The 12878-nt window shown below is 38.5% G+C and overlaps 20 non-coding genes across 20 annotated transcripts; all 20 read right to left on the bottom strand.

Moving 5' to 3' along the window:
• Positions 1–516: 516 nt before the first annotated feature.
• Positions 517–588, bottom strand: Trnap-ugg (transfer RNA proline (anticodon UGG)). The gene has a single exon. It is a non-coding gene; the product is annotated as a tRNA-Pro (tRNA).
• Positions 589–975: 387 nt separating this feature from the next.
• On the bottom strand, positions 976–1047 carry Trnap-agg (transfer RNA proline (anticodon AGG)). The gene has a single exon. It is a non-coding gene; the product is annotated as a tRNA-Pro (tRNA).
• Positions 1048–1130: 83 nt separating this feature from the next.
• On the bottom strand, positions 1131–1202 carry Trnap-cgg (transfer RNA proline (anticodon CGG)). The gene has a single exon. It is a non-coding gene; the product is annotated as a tRNA-Pro (tRNA).
• An 83-nt stretch (positions 1203–1285) lies between these two features.
• Trnap-ugg (transfer RNA proline (anticodon UGG)) lies at positions 1286–1357 on the bottom strand. The gene has a single exon. It is a non-coding gene; the product is annotated as a tRNA-Pro (tRNA).
• A 387-nt stretch (positions 1358–1744) lies between these two features.
• On the bottom strand, positions 1745–1816 carry Trnap-agg (transfer RNA proline (anticodon AGG)). The gene has a single exon. It is a non-coding gene; the product is annotated as a tRNA-Pro (tRNA).
• Positions 1817–2513: 697 nt separating this feature from the next.
• On the bottom strand, positions 2514–2585 carry Trnap-agg (transfer RNA proline (anticodon AGG)). Its single transcript has one exon. It is a non-coding gene; the product is annotated as a tRNA-Pro (tRNA).
• Positions 2586–2668: 83 nt separating this feature from the next.
• On the bottom strand, positions 2669–2740 carry Trnap-ugg (transfer RNA proline (anticodon UGG)). Its single transcript has one exon. It is a non-coding gene; the product is annotated as a tRNA-Pro (tRNA).
• Positions 2741–2823: 83 nt separating this feature from the next.
• Positions 2824–2895, bottom strand: Trnap-ugg (transfer RNA proline (anticodon UGG)). The gene has a single exon. It is a non-coding gene; the product is annotated as a tRNA-Pro (tRNA).
• Positions 2896–3282: 387 nt separating this feature from the next.
• On the bottom strand, positions 3283–3354 carry Trnap-cgg (transfer RNA proline (anticodon CGG)). The gene has a single exon. It is a non-coding gene; the product is annotated as a tRNA-Pro (tRNA).
• An 867-nt stretch (positions 3355–4221) lies between these two features.
• Positions 4222–4293, bottom strand: Trnap-ugg (transfer RNA proline (anticodon UGG)). The gene has a single exon. It is a non-coding gene; the product is annotated as a tRNA-Pro (tRNA).
• A 912-nt stretch (positions 4294–5205) lies between these two features.
• On the bottom strand, positions 5206–5277 carry Trnap-cgg (transfer RNA proline (anticodon CGG)). The gene has a single exon. It is a non-coding gene; the product is annotated as a tRNA-Pro (tRNA).
• Positions 5278–6144: 867 nt separating this feature from the next.
• Trnap-ugg (transfer RNA proline (anticodon UGG)) lies at positions 6145–6216 on the bottom strand. The gene has a single exon. It is a non-coding gene; the product is annotated as a tRNA-Pro (tRNA).
• A 387-nt stretch (positions 6217–6603) lies between these two features.
• Trnap-agg (transfer RNA proline (anticodon AGG)) lies at positions 6604–6675 on the bottom strand. Its single transcript has one exon. It is a non-coding gene; the product is annotated as a tRNA-Pro (tRNA).
• Positions 6676–7372: 697 nt separating this feature from the next.
• Positions 7373–7444, bottom strand: Trnap-agg (transfer RNA proline (anticodon AGG)). Its single transcript has one exon. It is a non-coding gene; the product is annotated as a tRNA-Pro (tRNA).
• Positions 7445–8141: 697 nt separating this feature from the next.
• On the bottom strand, positions 8142–8213 carry Trnap-agg (transfer RNA proline (anticodon AGG)). Its single transcript has one exon. It is a non-coding gene; the product is annotated as a tRNA-Pro (tRNA).
• A 697-nt stretch (positions 8214–8910) lies between these two features.
• Positions 8911–8982, bottom strand: Trnap-agg (transfer RNA proline (anticodon AGG)). Its single transcript has one exon. It is a non-coding gene; the product is annotated as a tRNA-Pro (tRNA).
• Positions 8983–11087: 2105 nt separating this feature from the next.
• Trnap-agg (transfer RNA proline (anticodon AGG)) lies at positions 11088–11159 on the bottom strand. The gene has a single exon. It is a non-coding gene; the product is annotated as a tRNA-Pro (tRNA).
• A 222-nt stretch (positions 11160–11381) lies between these two features.
• On the bottom strand, positions 11382–11453 carry Trnap-cgg (transfer RNA proline (anticodon CGG)). Its single transcript has one exon. It is a non-coding gene; the product is annotated as a tRNA-Pro (tRNA).
• A 712-nt stretch (positions 11454–12165) lies between these two features.
• Positions 12166–12237, bottom strand: Trnap-ugg (transfer RNA proline (anticodon UGG)). The gene has a single exon. It is a non-coding gene; the product is annotated as a tRNA-Pro (tRNA).
• Positions 12238–12624: 387 nt separating this feature from the next.
• Trnap-agg (transfer RNA proline (anticodon AGG)) lies at positions 12625–12696 on the bottom strand. Its single transcript has one exon. It is a non-coding gene; the product is annotated as a tRNA-Pro (tRNA).
• Positions 12697–12878: the final 182 nt, after the last annotated feature.

Genomic DNA, 12878 nt, shown 5'->3' with positions numbered 1-12878 from the left:
AATAGTATTTTGAACTTTGAATCTTGGCCTAAATAAAATGTACCAGTCGGTTATTAGGGGTGCAGTAATAGTATAATATACCTAAATTTCTTGAAATTTAATAGGTTCTGCGGCCCATTGACTTATTTCAGGTGACCAATATAATAAAAGGCTGGACATCACTGTCCTAGACCAACGAGCGGCAGAGGTTAAGTCTTTTCCCTTCATACTGTATAGAATATTTTGACATTTGATGTATTTGACATTTCACTTCATATTATATGAAAGTACGAAGTACGAAAGAAGTTTCATTTATTTGCTTCATATTACATGAATGAAACTTTTTGATATTTGGTATAAATTCAAAATAATCTTCTGTATAGGGCTCGTCCGGGAATTGAACCCGGAACTTCTTGCACCCAAAGCAAGAATCATACCCCTAGACCAACGAGCCGATGAAGTTTCATTTATTTGCTTCATATTATAACCATAAAACTTTTTGATATTTGGTATAAATTCAAAATAATCTTCTTTATAGGGCTCGTCCGGGAATTGAACCCGGGACCTCTTGCACCCAAAGCAAGAATCATACCCCTAGACCAACGAGCCGGTGAAGTTGCATCTTTTTGCTTCATATTATAAGAATAAATGTTTATGATATTTAGTCCAAATTCCAAAACTTCTTCTTTATAGGGCTCGTCCGGGACTTGCAACCTAAGCAAGAATCATACCCCTAGACCAGGGATGTCCAACATGCGGCCCGCCTGAGATTTTTGTCCGGCCCGCTAGTCATTTTCACTCCAAAAATAGTATTTTGAACTTTGAATCTTGGCCTAAATAAAATGTACCAGTCGGTTATTAGGGGCGCAGTAATAGTATAATATATCTATTTTTCTTGAAATTTAATAGGTTCTGCGGCCCATTGACTTATTTCAGGTGACAATGCGGCCCAATATAATTGATATTTGGTATAAATTCAAAATATTCTTCTTTATAGGGCTCGTCTGGGAATTGAACCCGGGACCTCTTGCACCCTAAGCAAGAATCATACCCCTAGACCAACGAGCCGATAAAGTTTCATTTATCTGCTTCATATTATATGAATATAACTTTTTGATATTTGGTATAAATTTAAAATAATCTTCTTTATAGGGCTCGTCCGGGAATTGAACCCGGGACCTCTTGCACCCGAAGCAAGAATCATACCCCTAGACCAACGAGCCGATAAAGTTTCATTTATCTGCTTCATATTATATGAATATAACTTTTTGATATTTGGTATAAATTCAAAATAATCTTCTTTATAGGGCTCGTCCGGGAATTGAACCCGGGACCTCTTGCACCCAAAGCAAGAATCATACCCCTAGACCAACGAGCCGGTGAAGTTGCATCTTTTTGCTTCATATTATAAGAATAAATGTTTATGATATTTAGTCCAAATTCCAAAACTTCTTCTCTATAGGGCTCGTCCGGGACTTGCAACCTAAGCAAGAATCATACCCCTAAACCAGGGATGTCCAACATGCGACCCGCCTGAGATTTTTGTCCGGCCCGCTAGTCATTTTCACTCCAAAAATAGTATTTTGAACTTTGAATCTTGGCCTAAATAAAATGTACCAGTCGGTTATTAGGGGCGCAGTATTAGTATAATATACCTATTTTTCTTGAAATTTAATAGGTTCTGCGGTCCATTGACTTATTTCAGGTGACAATGCGGCCCAATATAATTGATATTTGGTATAAATTCGAAATATTCTTCTTTATAGGGCTCGTCCGGGAATTGAACCCGGGACCTCTTGCACCCTAAGCAAGAATCATACCCCTAGACCAACGAGCCGATAAAGATTCATTTATCTGCTTCATATTATATGAATAAAACTTTTTGATATTTGGTATAAATTCAAAAAAATCTTCTTTATAGGGCTCGTCCGGGAATTGAACCCGGGTCCTCTTGCACCCAAAGCAAGAATCATACCCCTAGACCAACGAGTCGATGAAGTTTCATTTATTTGCTTCATTATATAACCATAAAACTTTTTGATATTTGGTATAAATTCAAAATAATCTTCTTTATAGGGCTCGTCCGGGAATTGAACCCGGGACCTCTTGCACCCAAAGCAAGAATCATATCCCTAGACCAACGAGCCGGTGAAGTTGCATCTTTTTGCTTCATATTATAAGAATAAATGTTTATGATATTTAGTCCAAATTCCAAAATTTCTTCTTTATAGGGCTCGTCCGGTACTTGCAACCTAAGCAAGAATCATACCCCTAGACCAGGGATGTCCAACATGCGGCCCGCCTGAGATTTTTGTCCGGCCCGCTAGTCATTTTCACTCCAAAAATAGTATTTTGAACTTTGAATCTTGGCCTAAATAAAATGTACCAGTCGGTTATTAGGGGCGCAGTAATAGTATAATATACCTATTTTTCTTGAAATTTAATAGGTTCTGCGGCCCATTGACTTATTTCAGGTGACAATGCGGCCCAATATAATTGATATTTGGTATAAATTCAAAATATTCTTCTTTATAGGGCTCGTCCGGGAATTGAACCCGGGACCTCTTGCACCCTAAGCAAGAATCATACCCCTAGACCAACGAGCCGATAAAGTTTCATTTATCTGCTTCATATTACATGAATGAAACTTTTTGATATTTGGTATAAATTCAAAATAATCTTCTTTATAGGGCTCGTCCGGGAATTGAACCCGGATCCTCTTGCACCCAAAGCAAGAATCATACCCCTAGACCAACGAGCCGATGAAGTTTCATTTATTTGCTTCATATTATAACCATAAAACATTTTGATATTTGGTATAAATTCAAAATAATCTTCTTTATAGGGCTCGTCCGGGAATTGAACCCGGGACCTCTTGCACCCAAAGCAAGAATCATACCCCTAGACCAACGAGCCGGTGAAGTTGCATCTTTTTGCTTCATATTATAAGAATAAATGTTTATGATATTTAGTCCAAATTCCAAAATTTCTTCTTTATAGGGCTCGTCCGGTACTTGCAACATAAGCAAGAATCATACCCCTAGACCAGGGATGTCCGACATGCGACCCGCCTGAGATTTTTGTCCGGCCCGCTAGTCATTTTCACTCCAAAAATAGTATTTTGAACTTTGAATCTTGGCCTAAATAAAATGTACCAGTCGGTTATTAGGGGCGCAGTAATAGCATATTATACCTATTTTTCTTGAAATTTAATAGGTTCTGCGGTCCATTGATTTATTTCAGGTGACAATGCGGCCCAATATAATTGATATTTGGTATAAATTCAAAATATTCTTCTTTATAGGGCTCGTCCGGGAATTGAACCCGGGACCTCTTGCACCCGAAGCAAGAATCATACCCCTAGACCAACGAGCCGATAAAGTTTCATTTATCTGCTTCATATTATATGAATATAACTTTTTGATATTTGGTATAAATTCAAAATAATCTTCTTTATAGGGCTCGTCCGGGAATTGAACCCGGAACCTCTTGCACCCAAAGCAAGAATCATACCCCTAGACCAACGAGCCGGTGAAGTTGCATCTTTTTGCTTCATATTATAAGAATAAATGTTTATGATATTTAGTCCAAATTCTAAAACTTCTTCTTTATAGGGCTCGTCCGGGACTTGCAACCTAAGCAAGAATCATACCCCTAGACCAAGGATGTCCAACATGCGGCCCGCCTGAGATTTTTGTCCGGCCCGCTAGTCATTTTCACTCCAAAAATAGTATTTTGAACTTTGAATCTTGGCCTAAATAAAATGTACCAGTCGGTTATTAGGGGTGCAGTAATAGTATAATATACCTAAATTTCTTGAAATTTAATAGGTTCTGCGGCCCATTGACTTATTTCAGGTGACCAATATAATAAAAGGCTGGACATCACTGTCCTAGACCAACGAGCGGCAGAGGTTAAGTCTTTTCCCTTCATACTGTATAGAATATTTTGACATTTGATGTATTTGACATTTCACTTCATATTATATGAAAGTACGAAGTACGAAAGAAGTTTCATTTATTTGCTTCATATTACATGAATGAAACTTTTTGATATTTGGTATAAATTCAAAATAATCTTCTGTATAGGGCTCGTCCGGGAATTGAACCCGGAACTTCTTGCACCCAAAGCAAGAATCATACCCCTAGACCAACGAGCCGATGAAGTTTCATTTATTTGCTTCATATTATAACCATAAAACTTTTTGATATTTGGTATAAATTCAAAATAATCTTCTTTATAGGGCTCGTCCGGGAATTGAACCCGGGACCTCTTGCACCCAAAGCAAGAATCATACCCCTAGACCAACGAGCCGGTGAAGTTGCATCTTTTTGCTTCATATTATAAGAATAAATGTTTATGATATTTAGTCCAAATTCCAAAACTTCTTCTTTATAGGGCTCGTCCGGGACTTGCAACCTAAGCAAGAATCATACCCCTAGACCAGGGATGTCCAACATGCGGCCCGCCTGAGATTTTTGTCCGGCCCGCTAGTCATTTTCACTCCAAAAATAGTATTTTGAACTTTGAATCTTGGCCTAAATAAAATGTACCAGTCGGTTATTAGGGGCGCAGTAATAGTATAATATATCTATTTTTCTTGAAATTTAATAGGTTCTGCGGCCCATTGACTTATTTCAGGTGACAATGCGGCCCAATATAATTGATATTTGGTATAAATTCAAAATATTCTTCTTTATAGGGCTCGTCTGGGAATTGAACCCGGGACCTCTTGCACCCTAAGCAAGAATCATACCCCTAGACCAGGCATGCACAACTCAAAACAGTACACGGGCCGTTTTAGCGAAAAAATATTTTTCGCGGGCCGCGTGCTAACGTTGTTGTAACTAACGTGTAGCCTACTTTATATAATGTGACCGATTAACCCTTGAATAAGAGATATTGTTGAGAAGATGGTTACTGTCAAGGGACGGTTGCCTCTCGCACTACAGTATCTAGTTGTTTTTAACGCTTAGCGGCGGTAAAGCATCGGATTCGTTGATTATATGTAACTGTAACCGTGGAGAAAATGCCTGAATGAGCGAAATCACGGAATATCTCGTGGGCCGCATGAAAAGGTTTCGCGGGCCGCATGCGGCCCGCGGGCCGTATGTTGTGCATGCCTGCCCTAGACCAACGAGCCGATAAAGTTTCATTTATCTGCTTCATATTATATGAATATAACTTTTTGATATTTGGTATAAATTTAAAATAATCTTCTTTATAGGGCTCGTCCGGGAATTGAACCCGGGACCTCTTGCACCCGAAGCAAGAATCATACCCCTAGACCAACGAGCCGATAAAGTTTCATTTATCTGCTTCATATTATATGAATATAACTTTTTGATATTTGGTATAAATTCAAAATAATCTTCTTTATAGGGCTCGTCCGGGAATTGAACCCGGAACCTCTTGCACCCAAAGCAAGAATCATACCCCTAGACCAACGAGCCGGTGAAGTTGCATCTTTTTGCTTCATATTATAAGAATAAATGTTTATGATATTTAGTCCAAATTCCAAAACTTCTTCTTTATAGGGCTTGTCCGGGACTTGCAACCTAAGCAAGAATCATACCCCTAGACCAGGGATGTCCAACATGCGGCCCGCCTGAGATTTTTGTCCGGCCCGCTAGTCATTTTCACTCCAAAAATAGTATTTTGAACTTTGAATCTTGGCCTAAATAAAATGTACCAGTCGGTTATTAGGGGTGCAGTAATAGTATAATATACCTAAATTTCTTGAAATTTAATAGGTTCTGCGGCCCATTGACTTATTTCAGGTGACCAATATAATAAAAGGCTGGACATCACTGTCCTAGACCAACGAGCGGCAGAGGTTAAGTCTTTTCCCTTCATACTGTATAGAATATTTTGACATTTGATGTATTTGACATTTCACTTCATATTATATGAAAGTACGAAGTACGAAAGAAGTTTCATTTATTTGCTTCATATTACATGAATGAACCTTTTTGATATTTGGTATAAATTCAAAATAATCTTCTGTATAGGGCTCGTCCGGTAATTGAACCCGGAACCTCTTGCACCCAAAGCAAGAATCATACCCCTAGACCAACGAGCCGATGAAGTTTCATTTATTTGCTTCATATTATAACCATAAAACTTTTTGATATTTGGTATAAATTCAAAATAATCTTCTGTATAGGGCTCGTCCGGGAATTGAACCCGGGACCTCTTGCACCCAAAGCAAGAATCATACCCCTAGACCAACGAGCCGGTGAAGTTGCATCTTTTTGCTTCATATTATAAGAATAAATGTTTATGATATTTAGTCCAAATTCCAAAACTTCTTCTCTATAGGGCTCGTCCGGGACTTGCAACCTAAGCAAGAATCATACCCCTAAACCAGGGATGTCCAACATGCGACCCGCCTGAGATTTTTGTCCGGCCCGCTAGTCATTTTCACTCCAAAAATAGTATTTTGAACTTTGAATCTTGGCCTAAATAAAATGTACCAGTCGGTTATTAGGGGCGCAGTATTAGTATAATATACCTATTTTTCTTGAAATTTAATAGGTTCTGCGGTCCATTGACTTATTTCAGGTGACAATGCGGCCCAATATAATTGATATTTGGTATAAATTCGAAATATTCTTCTTTATAGGGCTCGTCCGGGAATTGAACCCGGGACCTCTTGCACCCTAAGCAAGAATCATACCCCTAGACCAACGAGCCGATAAAGATTCATTTATCTGCTTCATATTATATGAATAAAACTTTTTGATATTTGGTATAAATTCAAAAAAATCTTCTTTATAGGGCTCGTCCGGGAATTGAACCCGGGTCCTCTTGCACCCAAAGCAAGAATCATACCCCTAGACCAACGAGTCGATGAAGTTTCATTTATTTGCTTCATTATATAACCATAAAACTTTTTGATATTTGGTATAAATTCAAAATAATCTTCTTTATAGGGCTCGTCCGGGAATTGAACCCGGGACCTCTTGCACCCAAAGCAAGAATCATATCCCTAGACCAACGAGCCGGTGAAGTTGCATCTTTTTGCTTCATATTATAAGAATAAATGTTTATGATATTTAGTCCAAATTCCAAAATTTCTTCTTTATAGGGCTCGTCCGGTACTTGCAACCTAAGCAAGAATCATACCCCTAGACCAGGGATGTCCAACATGCGGCCCGCCTGAGATTTTTGTCCGGCCCGCTAGTCATTTTCACTCCAAAAATAGTATTTTGAACTTTGAATCTTGGCCTAAATAAAATGTACCAGTCGGTTATTAGGGGCGCAGTAATAGTATAATATACCTATTTTTCTTGAAATTTAATAGGTTCTGCGGCCCATTGACTTATTTCAGGTGACAATGCGGCCCAATATAATTGATATTTGGTATAAATTCAAAATATTCTTCTTTATAGGGCTCGTCCGGGAATTGAACCCGGGACCTCTTGCACCCTAAGCAAGAATCATACCCCTAGACCAACGAGCCGATAAAGTTTCATTTATCTGCTTCATATTACATGAATGAAACTTTTTGATATTTGGTATAAATTCAAAATAATCTTCTTTATAGGGCTCGTCCGGGAATTGAACCCGGATCCTCTTGCACCCAAAGCAAGAATCATACCCCTAGACCAACGAGCCGATGAAGTTTCATTTATTTGCTTCATATTATAACCATAAAACATTTTGATATTTGGTATAAATTCAAAATAATCTTCTTTATAGGGCTCGTCCGGGAATTGAACCCGGGACCTCTTGCACCCAAAGCAAGAATCATACCCCTAGAACAACGAGCCGGTGAAGTTGCATCTTTTTGCTTCATATTATAAGAATAAATGTTTATGATATTTAGTCCAAATTCCAAAATTTCTTCTTTATAGGGCTCGTCCGGTACTTGCAACATAAGCAAGAATCATACCCCTAGACCAGGGATGTCCGACATGCGACCCGCCTGAGATTTTTGTCCGGCCCGCTAGTCATTTTCACTCCAAAAATAGTATTTTGAACTTTGAATCTTGGCCTAAATAAAATGTACCAGTCGGTTATTAGGGGCGCAGTAATAGCATATTATACCTATTTTTCTTGAAATTTAATAGGTTCTGCGGTCCATTGATTTATTTCAGGTGACAATGCGGCCCAATATAATTGATATTTGGTATAAATTCAAAATATTCTTCTTTATAGGGCTCGTCCGGGAATTGAACCCGGGACTTCTTGCACCCTAAGCAAGAATCATACCCCTAGACCAACGAGCCGATAAAGATTCATTTATCTGCTTCATATTATATGAATAAAACTTTTTGATATTTGGTATAAATTCAAAAAAATCTTCTTTATAGGGCTCGTCCGGGAATTGAACCCGGGACCTCTTGCACCCAAAGCAAGAATCATATCCCTAGACCAACGAGCCGATGAAGTTGCATCTTTTTGCTTCATATTATAAGAATAAATGTTTATGATATTTAGTCCAAATTCCAAAACTTCTTCTTTATAGGGCTCGTCCGGGACTTGCAACCTAAGCAAGAATCATACCCCTAGACCAGGGATGTCCAACATGCGGCCCGCCTGAGATTTTTGTCCGGCCCGCTAGTCATTTTCACTCCAAAAATAGTATTTTGAACTTTGAATCTTGGCCTAAATAAAATGTACCAGTCGGTTATTAGGGGCGCAGTAATAGTATAATATACCTATTTTTCTTGAAATTTAATAGGTTCTGCGGTCCATTGACTTATTTCAGGTGACAATGCGGCCCAATATAATTGATATTTGGTATAAATTCAAATTATTCTACTTTATAGGGCTCGTCCGGGAATTGAACCCGGAACCTCTTGCACCCAAAGCAAGAATCATACCCCTAGACCAACGAGCCGATGAAGTTTCATTTATTTGCTTCATATTATAACCATAAAACTTTTTGATATTTGGTATAAATTCAAAATAATCTTCTGTATAGGGCTCGTCCGGGAATTGAACCCGGGACCTCTTGCACCCTAAGCAAGAATCATACCCCTAGACCAACGAGCCGATAAAGTTTCATTTATCTGCTTCATATTACATGAATGAAACTTTTTGACATTTGGTATAAATTCAAAATAATCTTCTTTATAGGGCTCGTCCGGGAATTGAACACGGGACCTCTTGCACCCAAAGCAAGAATCATACCCCTAGACCAACGAGCCGGTGAAGTTGCATCTTTTTGCTTCATATTATAAGAATAAATGTTTATGATATTTAGTCCAAATTCCAAAATTTCTTCTTTATAGGGCTCGTCCGGGACTTGCAACCTAAGCAAGAATCATACCCCTAGACCAGGGATGTCCAACATGCGGCGCGCCTGAGATTTTTGTCCGGCCCGCTAGTCCCTTTCACTCCAAAAATAGTATTTTGAACTTTGAATCTTGGCCTAAATAAAATGTACCAGTCGGTTATTAGGGGCGCAGTAATAGTATAATATACCTAAATTTCTTGAAATTTAATAGGTTCTGCGGCCCATTGACTTATTTCAGGTGACAATGCGTCCCAATATAATTGATATTTGGTATAAATTCAAAATAATCTTCTGTATAGGGCTCGTCCGGGAATTGAACCCGGGACCTCTTGCACCCAAAGCAAGAATCATACCCCTAGGCCAACGAGCCGGTGAAGTTGCATCTTTTTGCTTCATATTATAAGAATAAATGTTTATGATATTTAGTCCAAATTCCAAAATTTATTCTTTATAGGGCTCGTCCGGGACTTGCAACCTAAGCAAGAATCATACCCCTAGACCAGGGATGTCCAACATGCGGCCCGCCTGAGATTTTTGTCCGGCCCGCTAGTCATTTTCACTCCAAAAATAGTATTTTGAACTTTGAATCTTGGCCTAAATAAAATGTACCAGTCGGTTATTAGGGGTGCAGTAATAGTATAATATACCTAAATTTCTTGAAATTTAATAGGTTCTGCGGCCCATTGACTTATTTCAGGTGACCAATATAATAAAAGGCTGGACATCACTGTCCTAGACCAACGAGCGGCAGAGGTTAAGTCTTTTCCCTTCATACTGTATAGAATATTTTGACATTTGATGTATTTGACATTTCACTTCATATTATATGAAAGTACGAAGTACGAAAGAAGTTTCATTTATTTGCTTCATATTACATGAATGAAACTTTTTGATATTTGGTATAAATTCAAAATAATCTTCTGTATAGGGCTCGTCCGGTAATTGAACCCGGAACCTCTTGCACCCAAAGCAAGAATCATACCCCTAGACCAACGAGCCGATGAAGTTTCATTTATTTGCTTCATATTATAAGCATAAAACTTTTTGATATTTGGTATAAATTCAAAATAATCTTCTTTATAGGGGTCGTCCGGGAATTGAACCCGGGACCTCTTGCACCCAAAGCAAGAATCATACCCCTAGACCAGGGATGTCCAACATGCGGCCCGCCTGAGATTTTTGTCCGGCCCGCTAGTCATTTTCACTCCAAAAATAGTATTTTGAACTTTGAATCTTGGCCTAAATAAAATGTACCAGTCGGTTAATAGGGGCGCAGTAATAGTATAGTATACCTAATTTTCTTGAAATTTAATAGGTTCTGCGGCCCATTGACTTATTTCAGGTGACAATGCGTCCCAATATAATTGATATTTGGTATAAATTCAAAATATTCTTCTTTATAGGGCTCGTCCGGGAATTGAACCCGGGACCTCTTGCACCCAAAGCAAGAATCATACCTCTAGACCAACGAGTCGGTGAAGTTACATCTTTTTGCTTCATCTTATAAGAATAAATGTTTATGGTATTTAGTCCAAATTCCAAAACTTCTTCTTTATAGGGCTCGTCCGGGACTTGCAACCTAAGCAAGAATCATACCCCTAGACCAGGGATGTCCAACATGCGACCCGCCTGAGATTTTTGTCCGGCCCGCTAGTCATTTTCACTCCAAAAATAGTATTTTGAACTTTGAATCTTGGCCTAAATAAAATGTACCAGTCGGTTATTAGGGGCGCAGTATTAGTATAATATACCTATTTTTCTTGAAATTTAATAGGTTCTGCGGTCCATTGACTTATTTCAGGTGACAATGCGGCCCAATATAATTGATATTTGGTATAAATTCAAAATATTCTTCTTTATAGGGCTCGTCCGGGAATTGAACCCGGGACCTCTTGCACCCTAAGCAAGAATCATACCCCTAGACCAACGAGCCGATAAAGATTCATTTATCTGCTTCATATTATAAGAATAAATGTTTATGATATTTAGTCCAAATTCCAAAACTTCTTCTTTATAGGGCTCGTCCGGGACTTGCACCCTAAGAAAGAATCATACCCCTAGACCAACGAGCCGATAAAGTTTCATTTATCTGCTTCATATTATATGAATATAACTTTTTGATATTTGGTATAAATTTAAAATAATCTTCTTTATAGGGCTCGTCCGGGAATTGAACCCGGGACCTCTTGCACCCGAAGCAAGAATCATACCCCTAGACCAACGAGCCGATAAAGTTTCATTTATCTGCTTCATATTATATGAATATAACTTTTTGATATTTGGTATAAATTCAAAATAATCTTCTTTATAGGGCTCGTCCGGGAATTGAACCCGGAACCTCTTGCACCCAAAGCAAGAATCATACCCCTAGACCAACGAGCCGGTGAAGTTGCATCTTTTTGCTTCATATTATAAGAATAAATGTTTATGATATTTAGTCCAAATTCCAAAACTTCTTCTTTATAGGGCTTGTCCGGGACTTGCAACCTAAGCAAGAATCATACCCCTAGACCAGGGATGTCCAACATGCGGCCCGCCTGAGATTTTTGTCCGGCCCGCTAGTCATTTTCACTCCAAAAATAGTATTTTGAACTTTGAATCTTGGCCTAAATAAAATGTACCAGTCGGTTATTAGGGGTGCAGTAATAGTATAATATACCTAAATTTCTTGAAATTTAATAGGTTCTGCGGCCCATTGACTTATTTCAGTTGACCAATATAATAAAAGGCTGGACATCACTGTCCTAGACCAACGAGCGGCAGAGGTTAAGTCTTTTCCCTTCATACTGTATAGAATATTTTGACATTTGATGTATTTGACATTTCACTTCATATTATATGAAAGTACGAAGTACGAAAGAAGTTTCATTTATTTGCTTCATATTACATGAATGAAACTTTTTGATATTTGGTATAAATTCAAAATAATCTTCTGTATAGGGCTCGTCCGGGAATTGAACCCGGGACCTCTTGCACCCAAAGCAAGAATCATACCCCTAGACCAACGAGCCGGTGAAGTTGCATCTTTTTGCTTCATATTATAAGAATAAATGTTTATGATATTTAGTCCAAATTCCAAAACTTCTTCTCTATAGGGCTCGTCCGGGACTTGCAACCTAAGCAAGAATCATACCCCTAGACCAGGGATGTCCAACATGCGACCCGCCTGAGATTTTTGTCCGGCCCGCTAGTCATTTTCACTCCAAAAATAGTATTTTGAACTTTGAATCTTGGCCTAAATAAAATGTACCAGTCGGTTATTAGGGGCGCAGTATTAGTATAATATACCTATTTTTCTTGAAATTTAATAGGTTCTGCGGTCCATTGACTTATTTCAGGTGACAATGCGGCCCAATATAATTGATATTTGGTATAAATTCGAAATATTCTTCTTTATAGGGCTCGTCCGGGAATTGAACCCGGGACCTCTTGCACCCTAAGCAAGAATCATACCCCTAGACCAACGAGCCGATAAAGATTCATTTATCTGCTTCATATTATATGAATAAAACTTTTTGATATTTGGTATAAATTCAAAAAAATCTTCTTTATAGGGCTCGTCCGGGAATTGAACCCGGGACCTCTTGCACCCAAAGCAAGAATCATATCCCTAGACCAACGAGCCGGTGAAGTTGCATCTTTTTGCTTCATA

The sequence above is a fragment of the Clavelina lepadiformis genome, chromosome 7 (assembly GCF_947623445.1).
Source record: "Clavelina lepadiformis chromosome 7, kaClaLepa1.1, whole genome shotgun sequence".
Lineage (NCBI taxonomy): Eukaryota > Metazoa > Chordata > Ascidiacea > Aplousobranchia > Clavelinidae > Clavelina > Clavelina lepadiformis.
The sequence above is the reverse complement of the archived record's forward strand: the minus strand, read 5'-3'. Positions and strand labels throughout refer to the sequence as shown.